This window comes from Nipponia nippon, unplaced genomic scaffold (assembly GCF_047370975.1).
Source record: "Nipponia nippon isolate SJK-2023a ecotype South Korea unplaced genomic scaffold, ASM4737097v1 scaffold_1, whole genome shotgun sequence".
Lineage (NCBI taxonomy): Eukaryota > Metazoa > Chordata > Aves > Pelecaniformes > Threskiornithidae > Nipponia > Nipponia nippon.
In genome coordinates this window covers 147,694,713-147,708,380 of record NW_028262290.1, presented here as the reverse complement: position 1 = coordinate 147,708,380, position 13,668 = coordinate 147,694,713, and the positions used below count along the sequence as shown (strand labels likewise).

Here is a 13,668-nt window from a genome sequence, read left to right as displayed (position 1 = left end):
AAGGTAATGTGGCCAGTTGCAAGGAAGGAAAGATATGGAACTGAAAAGTTAGAAAGTTCCAGCTTATATAAAAAATAGCACTTAACGTTTGTGCATGAATCATTCTTTAGATTTCATCTTTTATTCTATTACAATTTGATAAAATAAGAATTTCCTTTTTTCCAGTATTCTGTGTTGGGCATGTGTGGATGTGGGGATGTCCAGGCCTGACCTGACATCCTGCCCATAGCTCTCCAGCCCTGGGAGGATGGTGCCTCTCAGAAACCATGTAGAATTTGGCGTGGCCTGAAGTGCTTTCAAGATACGATCTGCTGTTAATGAGTAAAACACTAAATGATATTGGTAAGGTTCTGCTGTACAGTTTTTCGATTTTTGAATGTGGGTTTGAAAGAACATACAATAGCACATTCAATAAAGTTCAATTACTTTTCAATTACTATTCAATTACAATTAAGTACACATATGGTCTTAGCTGATATTTTGCTCAGTGTTTGTACTGTGGCAGATTTGGTTGTGTAATTTTGTTCTGTAGATAGAGCAGGGGACACCTGCATTCACCTCTAGAAATTCTTATGTATCTAGATAGGGATTATATTTACACTGGAAAATCCATTTTGAAGATTCTGAAAATAATAGAATATCTGTTTATACTCTGTTTCAGCTGATGACCGCATACTGCACTGTTGATAAAACAGGATATCTGTTTTATTACAGATAAACACTAATTCCAGAGATGGAAAAGTCTATTAGAATCATAGAAAAATTTAGGTTGGAAAAGACCTTTAAGATCATCGAGTCCAACCATAGATCATTCTAGCTAGTCCTGTCAATGGGGAGGTTTTTCTTATCGAATGTTTTTCATTATTTTCTTAATTTAGAGCAAATAATTCATAGCCAAGTAATATCATGATGGGAAGGGTATAATAGTAGAGCAGAAAGAGTGTCACAGAAAATAGGATTGCCACAGTTCCCCTGAAATCTGTTTCATAGCCTCGTGTCTCTCATTTGTGGTTCCATTTCTCGGTTTTGTTCTGTTTTCTAACGTCCCCAAATTCATCTCTTAAATCCTAATATTTAGTTCAGACTGAATGGTTTTCTTCCTTACTATTTATATTCTTCAAGATTTACTCCTTGTTATTGTAAAACCTTATAATAATGCCATAATTAATGGGAAAAAATATTTATTAGGGTTTAGATCTGTCCTGTTAATACTGTTGAGGTTCATTCAAGTTTGCCAAATCTTTCTGAACTTAAGTAGACTAAAAGGAGTGAATTTTCTATATGATCTTAACAGACATTTATAAAACTGTTTTGATGCCACTTGTTTTGCAAGTAGTGGAAGCTATAAATATATCCAAAAAAGAGGATGGTAACCTTTGGCTTGCACATAAATCTTAAGGTTCTAGATTTTTTTAAAAATGGCTCAAGTAGTTGTAATTTCAGGACTTATGAAAGAGGAAAGAGTACTCCTGAAATTCCCCAAAATGGAAAATTCTCAGTCAGGTCACTCTGTCTGATATTTACAACACTCTTCTACATTAGGCATAAAGGGAAAATCCATCAAGCCCTCTGAGCAAGTCTATAAACCCATTGTATCTTCATCCATCTCCAGGCCTCAATGGTTGTTCAGCCAACAGTGTTTAGTTTTAGAACCTTTTAGGCAATTAGGAGTCTTGTCCAGGGTGAAATCTAATCATATTTTGAAATGCCGTAGTTAATAATTTTTTGCAATATAGCTATAAGTAGCTTTTTGTACTGAGATAAGTATGATATGTTGTATTTCAAACTTTCATCTTTTAAGATGAAAAGGAGATTGGGAGGAGGGGGAGATGTTACCAAAAGACTAGTTGCAGAGTGCTCTTTCCTACTCAGTAAGTTACAGTTCCAGTGACTGGAAGCTAAGTGTGTTTGAACATGGATGAAAAGCTTAGTGAACATGAAAAACTTTAGTTATTAGATTCTGGCCATGCTTAGTTTGCTAAAAATTGATTAAATATTTGATTACATATCTGAAATACATGAAAGATCTTCCCTGAAATATAGTTATTATAATAACCATGCTAATATGGAACATCCTAACTTATGCTGCAGAGGAGCTCAACTTCCTTACCAAAGTTAAATTTTGGAATCCTGTTCAATGGGATTTATATTTTGATTTCCAGGAGGCAACAGACTTTATTTGCAAGGTTTAGATGGAGGTTCAGTTCTTTTACATTGCCTGAGGTACTGAGGTGGTGTAACCATGCTGTAACACTAGCTAGCTGAGCAATAACTTCCTCTGCCAAACATGTGGTTAGTTTCCATGTGTACTAAGAGGTGTATCAAACAAACTTATGTAATGAAATTTGGTATTTTTGCAAATGATTCATTTGCAAATAACATGCCCTCATAATCCCTATTACATAAAAGCTTATATAAGGAGACAAATATATAGCTATGTGCTGGGACCTTCATTAATGACACAGAGAAAGGATTTCCTGTAGAACAGATGGCCCTTGTAGTGTTAACCAAACTGTTCATCTAAACCAGCATTGTCTGGAACCTAATGCCCTCAGGCAAGGATCCGACCCAGTTGTGGAGAGGCACCATGCAATCATGACAGATGGTCATGTGTTGAGGCAGTCCAAAGACCATGCATATGTACCAAGGGTGGTTGGTGAGAGCTGAAGCTCACACTGGAGAATATTCAGTAGGTTTATGGTTATGGGGTGTCCTGGTGTCCTACTCTGAACAACATTAATGTAAAAAAACGAAGGCACGTGAGACCTTAAATTGAAGTGAAGGAAGAAAGTAATAATTTCTTAGCCCTTCACCCGGGCTTCATTGGATAGATCAAGAGGGGACATAAATTTATTTCATTAGCTTCAGTCACCTTAAAGAGGATATAAAATTTAGTCCATCATTCTGCAGCGAGTTGAATGAGTGACAGTAATAAATACTTAGAATTATACATTTCCAATTTTTGAAAAGCAAAAATTTCAATGCACTAATGCACTAATGGTTGTCACATTAGTGTTCAGTGTTTCTTACCAATTTTATATATAAATCTGACTAAAATCTTAATTAGGCCTGCCTGAGGTTTTAAAGCTGAAGGATACGAAATACAGTTTAAATAGCAAGGACTTTTCTGATCAACAGATTGATCAAGACTCCTTCTGTATTAATACACTTCAATCAGCTGGAGATGCTCTTGAAAAGGGGCAGGAGTCTCACTTCAAAAGTTGAATTTTAATCCAGTTTATGGTTGCTTTCCCCATTTGAAAAGAGGTTTGCTCTTCTTTTCAGCCAGGAAGAGCATGGTTTTGAGAGATACACATGATGACAGAGATTTCAGAGGAGTAAATAAAAACTAAGTAGAAAGAATATCAAAGTACAGAAGGGATTAAAGTGGTCTAATGAGAGACATGGTAATGGTTTGCAGTGAGGAAAACGAGTAAGCTGGAAAAATATAATGGAGGGAATTTATATATTTAAAGGTGAACTGGTTGAAGCCTTTCTAGGCTATTAGCATTAGTTTTAAAGTGAGGGTTTTTACCATCTTTTCACAGAAAATGTTACAGGAAGCACAAGTGCAACTGTCATTCACTTCTTTTTGACTGCCATACTGAACTGGAGTTCGGAAATGCCACTGCTTCATCAGGGGACCATCCCAAGAGCTGGGGATCTTCAGACTGTGAAAAGTCTTTAGACATGCTCTTTTCTACCCTGCCGTGTCCCAGCAGTCAGTGAGGGTGTCAGTAAGGGTTACAGAAGCCCTATTATGCTTATATTTCAAGCAGCTGGGAATCAGATCTTGTGGCTTTAGAGCTGCTTTACACCATTATCACATGGCTTGAGCTCTAGCCCATTTTGCATATAGCTGCAATGGGCCTGAATCTGCTTTTACAAACTCTCCATTTACCCAGCTATATTGCCACTGAAATCTAGGGTGTTACAGCAGTGTAAAATCCATGTGTGGAAGGAGAATTTGACCATGCAATTGGTTTTGCAGTCATTTAGTAATAATTAACATTTGCAGTGAATTTCATTTGCAGTATGTAGATAAAATTACTTTTCTTTATTTAAAAAGGCCCGATACTGCAATGTATCTGCAATGCTATCTATTCTTTAACTCTGATGTTTACACCTCTGAACTAGCCACATAGCTACCAACGCGTGTATTTGAGAGAAAGTGGAATGTATCTGCAGCTGAAAAAACAAAATGATGACTTGATCTGAATAGGGCTAGGGTTTAACACAAAACTGCCAAAAGCTTGGAAGTTCTGTTCAAACAGATGGGTGGATAATATATTTGAATTACCAGGTTCATGTCCAATGTGTCTGTGTGGAGACCTGTGGAAATGTAACAGGGATGAAACATCTCTTGGGGGAGGGAATAGGTATTTGTGTGAGGTGTGAAGAAGCAGGAGGAGATGGCTGGGGAGAGGACTGAACAAGCATCTCATCTTTGTTTTGTTCAGATTTGCTCTGTGCTGTGTAGAATATAATTTACAGTAGGAAAAGTGTTCCCTTCAGTTCCCTTCTAGTCTGTGTACCTGAATTTTCCTAGGTCTTACATTTGACATGGAACTGATTTGAGTCAGGGCATCCACACAAAAGCAAAGATTAGGAAGCATTCCTGGACCCCAAATATAGACATAATCGTGAAAATCAGTTAGGTCTGAGTCAGGAGTTCAATTCTTTGTTCTGATCACTTGACCATATACTTTGCACAAGGTACTAGTTTTGCCATGGGGAATTTATGATGGTAGGCCTTGAGTCCTCGTCCTTTTAAGGCAATGGCAATTTTATCATTGATAGCAGTAAGATGAGATTCAGACACATATACACAGGACAAGATTGCATTTAATTATCCGCAGTGCTGTTTTTATTATTGGCAAAATGTTGCCTAACTGTCACAATCCTTAGAAACAAAGAAAAAAAATGAGCCGATTTTGAACTACTGGCTTAGGTTACAAAACCTTTCAATTTTTAACAGGATATGGGAAATATCTAACAGCCCCAAAACAGGAAAACTTGTCCCAAGAATAGGACTGTGTACGAACAAAACTTTGTATTTGTTTTTGCATTGTGCGTGAAGAAAATAAACATTGTTTTACTTACTTTCAGATAACATATGTAGTATCTGAGCAGCAAGCTGCTGAAAGAAGCCTGACTGCTGAAACTGAGAAACTGAAGAAACATAAAGATCAAGAAAGGCAAACCAGAGAAAAGTAGCGGCCAAAATTTTTAAGATGTGCTTTGAAGACATTTAAGAAGCCTCTGTGTTGATTTAACTTCTTCTCTTTACACTTTTTTTTTCCTATCTTAGAAAGGAAGCTGAGCAAAATAATGCAATATGGAAAAAGAAATTCCAGAGTCTACAGAACAGGTTTAGTATTATTGCATTGATTGCATTGATAAAACACTTCAGGCCTATAGATTTTGCAAATTATATTTGTGAAAATTAAAGTAGTTATATACTTTATTCTGTTACCTAGTCATTAGCATTTGAGGATGTAATAGCTAGGTTTAAAAGATTGGAATTAAATATTAATGGACTGAATAATATGCTGTTAACCTGCGTGTAACAATGATAAACACTTCAGACACATAATTTTGTGCGATTGTGTTAATAGTACTCAGAGTTCTTAAAAACAAAACTTGTTTTGTGTGCTGTTAGACTACATTTTTCTTTAACGTCTTTCTTAGGCAGTCTTGAACGAGATTTTAAGCTGTTAATACTCCTTTTTTTAGCCTATTTGTTTCTCTGTGTCTTCTTTCCTAATGCCCTTCTTTCCCAGAAGTCTTTTTCATCTCCCTTGTTTCATATTTCATTGTTTTCTCTCACTATACCTTCTCTATCCCAGAATCACAGTGCTTGCTTCTGGTGTTCATGTGATCACAGTTCTCCTTTATGCATACTTTTTTCCTCAGCCAGTTTTCTCCTCTGCTCTATCCATCCTCTCTAGAATCTTCATTTTCCTTCTCTATGTTCTGAAACATTCTAGCTGAAAAATGCTGATTGTCAAAACCCACAAATTCCCTCTAATCATCAAATGTAATTAACTTCTAGCAAAAGAACGCAGAGGGTCCCACTGAGCTCTGCTCAGAGTCATAGAGACTGGCTGAGAATTGTAGTGCTTCTAGGTCACACAGCTCCAGCACAGCTACTCAGGACATAGCTTTCTGATTTGCCATGAAGCTGTGACTGAGATTGAAAACCTTGGAAAAGTTATGAATTCCCATGGTCTAAAGCTGGTCCTAGTATAAATCTTGCCCGTTGAAAAAGCCTTATGCTGTTTCTTGAGCAAGTAGCACTTGGACAGCCAGATGTGCTAGGACTATACCTATACTGACAAATAATTTTTAATGGTGTAGATACTGACATTTGTCCTTAGGTATTGGTTCTCCATCAGCCTCAGTCTGTCTCTATTGCTTCACTCGTTCTTTTTCGGCATAGACCAACCAATTCCTCAAGACAAAACCTTAGAGCAGTTCTGGTGCTGGTTTGTTCCCTACAGGCAGTACATATGAGATGGCATGCCCACGTAACATCAGGCCACATCTCAGAAGATGCAACACGTGTTTGGCACCGTGCTATAAAAACACCTCTCCCATAGGCCATGACATAGCCCAGTGCTATTTTAGGTAGAAAACTACAGACTAAGAATATCTAAAATCCACACATGTCCCCCATGGGACTCAACCTGGCCCAGTATGAATGCAACCAGTCCTCTCTGGAGGTCACTAGTACTGATCAGTGTGGACAAGAAGTTGTGCGGCATGTCTTAGGTCTGTGATTTTCTCCCTGCAGCTAAATGTTTTAGTAGTGCATATTTTATGCAGTGCACTCAGCATCTTTATTGTCTGAAGAAGCATGCAGGCTTTACTAAGACTGAACTCAACAGCACGCAAATAGGATGGAAAACCTCCTTAGCCTCCATTCTAACAAGGGTTGTCAGAGCTTCCAGAGGCCCTACTATGAACCTAGGAACTGCAGTCTGAAAGCTGTGGGACAAGATGTGGAAACGGTAGGGTTTTACAGCCAAAGCTGGTTTGTATGTGAGAGTTGCCTGGAATGACAGGATAGGGGAGCCCTAGCAGATGCCAAGTGACTTTAATATGTTCTCGGTGGTATCTTTGCTACTGTTGTAAGGATGAATCAGACAAACTTTCATTTCAAATTTATGGAGTCCTGGTGGAACCTATTTAATCTTGTAAAGATTCTATTTCATTTTTTCCAAGATTTTTTTTTTCAGAATTTCAAGTTTCTTTCAAATCCATCTGGACTGATACCAGATTTTAAAGAACAAAATTTCCCACCAACTGCACATTCTACTGTATTTCAGACAGTTCTTTTCCTGTATTTTTTTATCTCCGCAACACCAATCAAAGGTGTGGAAATGCAGTAATTTCTGTCCTACAAATGGTGAACTGTAATGAAGGTACATCCATTGCACAGCAAATTTTCTATATTGTACTTCATGCTTGTTTAGTTTGATACAATATCTCTATGGTCAATGAATAGTTTCTCATTAAGTTCAGAGTTCAATGAAATAGGCCCTGAGTTATCTTCTCATCTGAAAATGGTGAGAACAGACTACGTTGATAATATAATGACAGTGTTATCAGTGTTTTTAGCAATAATGCAAGTCTCTGTAGAAAAATAAAGTTCTATTATTCTTACCAGGTCAACTTTAATGAGTATACACTGTGTTACCTGAATAGGTAGGTACTGGATGGTTTTTTAACAGAGACCATTAAAATTACTTGCTTAAATAAGAGATTAATTTGTCATTTTATACATAGCTAATTGTTGTAACATCATAGAAACAGATTCATTTTGATGAAAAGCCTGGTGAGATCTAAGTCGACTATAGGAACATCCTTATTTTTGCTTCATTTTTTTCTGATAGTTTATGCAAATTATTTTTTCATGACAGTGTGACTATCTGGGCATCAGATATTTGCCTTGAATATAGCCTTTATATTGTTATAATTTTATTATACTTGTATTTTTTTAAAAATAATGATAAAATATGTGAGCCCTCTTGTGGCCAAAGTATCTTCTATGTGTCATGAAACCATCAAAGACTGTGTGGCCTGGTGAATGAAGTGCCTTAAAAAATATCTAGAGAACACTGGATGTAAATTCGTTTACTTAGTACTTCTAATGCCGGTTCTCCTTCATTCCTCAGAACAATTAAATCCATTTAAGTTTTCCTTGACATCTTTCTTAATTTACTGTTTGTAGCTAAAATGCCCATGAAGTTCTGGGTTTGTAACCAGATACAAACAGGGCACAGAACTCCAAGATTTCTAATAGCTTTGTCCATTCTGGTGTAATTGCCATGAAAGGTGCTAGTTAATGTAAAATGGATTTTGTGAAGATCTTTTTTTATGAAGCAGAGGGTTTTTTACTTTAAAATCTTCATACATATCAATGATTTGAGTCATAGGACCAAACATGACTATCACTCAGAGTTATCTTTTAGTTATTACTCAACTGGAGCTCAACTCTGTGGTGTTTTGAGGGCAGAAGAGACTATATTTCATTGCCACTTATCACTCTTTCCTCACAAATTCAAGGGAAAATAATTCAAACCATCCAAACTAGATATTCTTATTTAAGAAAAATTCTTATCACCTGATACAGTAATTTTCATCTTTTTCAAGTTGTTTTTTTTTACTTCCCTTCATTCAAAACGTCTGCTTTGGCAGTGTAATATTATTTGGAAAGAAAGGGGAAAAATTTTACAGCTGTTCAAATTACCTCATAAACTGGACCTTGAGAAATTAGGTAGCAATTTTCATTGATTAGATAAAATATCAGCACTCTGTGGTTAAAGTTATAGTAAATTTACAGACAGGAAAAGCATGGTATTTTAAATTCAAAGCGTGTATCCTCACAGATTTTTCCACTGCATAAGGTCTGTTACTTTACTCATACATTGAATGTAATATATTAATTGCATTTTAATGTATATGCATCCCATGGATTGCTGAACACTTACTGGTTATTTGTTCTGATTTTACTGATTGATAGTGTTTGCTTAATTATTTCCCCTGGGGCCTGAAAAAGATATTAAAAAGTACTTTTTTTTGTAACTGGCTATTTTAAAGTTGTGCTGGAGAGTATTGATTGCAATATCTTAAACTTCTTCTGTATCATGGTATTTGTGATACTTGTGTAAAATTATTTGTTTATGACACAGCTATATAGATGTTAAAGAAATACAAACTATCAACACATCTATTTATATTTTTCTGGTTTAATCTGGTCTTTTGTTTTCTGCTATTTTTATTTTTGTTTATCACAATCTTTTCAGTAGTATGGAATCAGATTAAAACTGGAATGTATTTGTTAATTCTTGTTCTGTTACTCTATATCTATTTTTTTCCTAAAAATGGAACGTACATTCATACATCAAAAGAGATGCCATATTCACAAACATACTTGATGTTCATTGTTAAAATGCATTGTATCATTTCATCCTTTATAAACTCTCAAGGGACTCTTTGCAAAGAGTCACTGTGGACTGAATAGAATTGAAGATTTCTAGTACCTGATACCCTATAGAAATTATATGCACAGGAAATACACAGGGGTTTGTAGAAAATATGTCAGAGAAGAGGCAAAGATTAGTGAATTTAGTGAGGAGAGAAAAAAGCCAAACCTCATATTCATTACAGGTGAAACCAGGTAATTTTCAAAATCTGAATGAGTGTAAATATTAATGGGGCAGAGCAGTGGGCAGTAATTCATAGATCGATTGTTTTCTTTATATAAGAGGAACTCAGCTGCAGTGTTTTTTGACCAGTCTTCAATGTTATTTTAAATGGAAGCATCTTCTAAGATTAGCCACTGATGGTGAAAGTGCTCTGAACTTGAATTCAACTGATTAATGATCATATGGGGCCAATCGAGGCTACCCAGAACTAATATGCTCCGTCTATATTTAAGTCTCTTATATTTACAACTTTCAAGTGAACATCAATCCAATGTCTGCTTCCCTATAGTTATTTTGATATTTTGGAAATTCAATTTCAGTATGTTATTAATTATGTATTGTAATTCTTAAGAATGACAACAGGCTAATTTAGGTTAATTTAATGTAAAAATCTTTTCGGTCTGAATGCGATTAAGAATGAGATGTTTATTGGACAAACCCTGCAATGCCAGTTGCTACCACTTAAATGTACATCTCTCAGTGAGACAGTAAGTAAAGACAAGGCAACTAGTTTATTTTATTTAATGCTTCATTTCTATCAAAAGAAATATTTCTAATACAGCAAGACATAGAAGCCAGCTTATACCATAAAGTCAAACAGATTTGATAGTGAAAATTATGAAACAGTAAGTCCAACGGAGGCAGATTGTCAAAGTTGGATATGCTCAGCTGCATGCAGTACAATCTTGCATACATAATTTGTGTGCACAAATAACACATAAATTGTGCCTTGGCTGGCAGACACCACTAGGTAAACATAACATCCGTCTGCAGTATATGAATGAACCATAATGATAACTTTTTCGGGCAGTTTGTGAATTCAGACCTGTACTGTAGGTTGCCCCTTGTATCCACCTGGTAGAAGGTAGAGAGATGAGGAACTATAAGGTTTGGCATATTACTCGCTCTGTGGGCTACTCACATTGTGCGTCTTAACACAGCAAGGAGAGCTGCTGCTAAAAAGCCACCTATCCCCCTCGTATGCAAGCGGGTACAGCAGGCGAGAGTGAAGTTTTGGTCCTTCTTTTTTCCAGGGAAGTTAAATAGAAGACATATTCTAGTGTAGGTGCAGGACTAGCACAGAGTGCTTACTCCCTGTATCAGGGCAGGAGGCTCCATAGTAACTCAGAGGCCTGTGGGATTTAATTTAAATCCTCTAGATTTCAGAAAGGTCTTCAGTCAACCCCCCCTTTGGATAGACCTGTTAATACAACTTCATGTTGTCTCTAAGTCACGTCAGGTTGTGTTCTTGAAACTTAGACATACAATACACCGTGTTTGGAGGAATTTAAGAAAAGTATTTTGGCAGAACAGAATTGGGGGGTGTAAATGTTTTAAATTCATTTATTGCATGGCAGTTAGTCTTAAACAGAAGGATTACTTTTATTTCCTTCATACAGAGTTGTATGTGTTTTGTCCCCTTTCATGCTGTTCTGACAGCATGGTAAGAATTTCAGGGAGAATGAACAAGGGTGGAACTTGTCAAAACAAAAACATTTTGAGTTTACCATCACTAGCATAATGAATATTCAAACACAGAGCTGCAATAAAATAGTACCTTCCAGTGATTTTTTTTCCGGATTAAAGTCGCTATCAAATTTAGTTGCAAATATATTGAACTCTCACTGTAAAAGATGTACAAAAGTTAAAACCTAATCCCCTGATTTAAGAATGATTATACAGTGATGGCAATTCCATATTCAGTTCGAGTCCACAAAGTGTTACATCCTTTTTAAAATCTTTTATTAATGTTGATTTCTCACTTATGAGCTAATATGTCTTAAGCTATACTTTCTTGAAATGTGTTTAGTATATGATTAGCATGTTACTTACAAATGGCTTGTCCTGTTAACGTTGAAAATGATACAGGAGAGATGAAGGGATTCAGAGCTGGGTTATATTTGCCTTCAGCTTTAATATCTAACTTTTTTTTTCCTAAACATAAATGTTTAAGTATGTTCTGTACTTAATAATCATAACATTTTGACAATTTTGTGAAGCATAGGGTAAGACTTTTATATATCCAAGAGTCAACATTTATCATTTACATAATGGAAGATTGTTTCAATGGGCATGTTTCTTAATGAATTATGATTATTTACATGCAATTTATATTATTGTTTATTTTTTTAAATATTTAACATATGCAAATTTTCTGAGGTTTTTGTTTTCAAATGCATGCAATAACAAGTATTTGTGAAAAGCGTGCCAGCTTCAGCATTAAGACCAGCTGCAATATAAAAAAAAAAAAAAATTATGTGGCTGCAATTGTAACCATCTGCATATGAACTGAAGTCTCAGTGGTTACCTAGGCCGAAGTAAGGCTGGTTCATCCAGTACTAAGATAAATGGGAAGACCAAAATTACTTACATGAGAAGTGAATGGGTTTCTAAAGTTAGGAGCACCACCAGTTGCCTAACTGGTAAGAGTTTAATTTGTCTTGCTACCTTTTAAGCCTAATACCTCAACCTCAGTGGGTAGATTATCAGATTACTTCAGGGGGTGGATAATTCTATACCCAGTTTGCAAGCACAAGAAGAGTCTTTATGAGAAATACATGTCACTCAGCTGGGATTATTGTTTGAAATTCTGATATCTAATGTAATGTGAACATAAAGGCCTATATGATACAATTATTTATGACAGAAAATGACAGGGATCCAGGGGCCAACATAGTGCTAGAAGATATTCAAGTGGAAAAAAAAAATCATTTAAGTAAAGACTATTGAAAAATAAGATATTGTTCAGGTTGCTATAAGTAATTACAGAAAAGATACCAAGGTCGCAAAAATAATGAGCTTTCCATTTTGACCATCAATTCACATAAAGTCAACAAAGAACAATTTTCAGTTAATCCTAAGATTAGAGATCCTAAAGTATCTCTTTTCAATTCTCTAAACAAGTCCCTGCAAATAGCAAAGGATGAATTGACTTTCAGATGCTTCTCTCAGGAGAGAATACGAAAATATCTTAATAATTCTTTAAAAAAAGTGAAATTATTTAAAAGGAATATTAGATGCTTAAGTGCTTAAAATTATGGGTATTTATAGTCTACATAGTATACTAGTGTGTCTGTTTCTAACAGCAGTCAAATTCACTGTACCCATGATTACATGACCTTCTTTAAATTATTGAACTGAATAAAACTACTTTCTTAAGCAAGATGATAGAAATGTGCCTTATTCATGTCATAACAAATTGCTGGTCAGAAATACATGTAGATATAGATACAGATACAAACAGAAATACAAACTTGTCTGTATATATTTGTCAGAAATATATAAATACATATATCTGTAAATATGCAAATATTAAATTCCTCATGTTCTATCCTGCAAAAAAAGGCATGTATGAAAGAATTCCAGTTCTCAAAACTCAGTGGAAATATTTATGCTTATTTTAATTAAAATTGAGCCAGGCCTTAAAATAGTCTCTCAAGAATTAAGGACATATTAGGTTTGGCTTAAATGCTAGTAGCTGAAACATCTTTCAGGGGTTTCTTCAAGCACTCATTACTAAGCTAAGCATGAGAACTGTTTATATAAGTCTCATTTCTGTATTTTATAGTGGTTTAGTGTTTCTTTGTTTTAAGAAGCGTTTCATTTTTATTTCTTTTTCCTGGATTTCAGATGAACTTAATGGTAACTTGGCTTTCTAGTTATTTAGTCAGCCAATACCTGCTAATCAACCTTGATAAGAAAATATTTCTCCTCTAGCGCCCAATATATTCCCAGTCTACGGAAGAGCAGGAAGAAGCAACGATTAATTTCTCAGACTTTCAAATGCAACAAAAATGGACAGTGTTTGAAGATGGTGAGTCTGAAATTTGTGATGCATAGTAACCTATTCTGCAATTTAAGTATTTCTTTCTAACTGCTTTTCATGTAGTTGAACATGATCGTGTTTCTCCAGATCTCTCTTTCATGTAAGATTTTATAAGGGTTTGATGTGTTG

The 13,668-nt window shown here is 35.4% G+C and overlaps 1 long non-coding RNA gene across 5 annotated transcripts in view; it reads left to right on the top strand.

Annotated features, from left to right (window-relative positions):
* Positions 1 to 13,474, top strand: part of LOC148057658 (uncharacterized) — a 50,938-nt gene extending 37,464 nt beyond the window's left edge. For 4 of the 5 annotated variants that reach the window (XR_015708789.1, XR_015708778.1, XR_015708784.1 and 1 more), the window contains 2 exons: positions 166 to 342; positions 5,110 to 9,350. This is a non-coding gene — a long non-coding RNA (uncharacterized LOC148057658). Of the gene's footprint in view, positions 1 to 165; positions 343 to 5,109; positions 9,351 to 13,343 lie in introns of those variants that run through there. The other variant, XR_015708772.1, reaches the window with a different exon arrangement.
* The last annotated feature ends 194 nt before the right edge of the window (positions 13,475 to 13,668 follow it).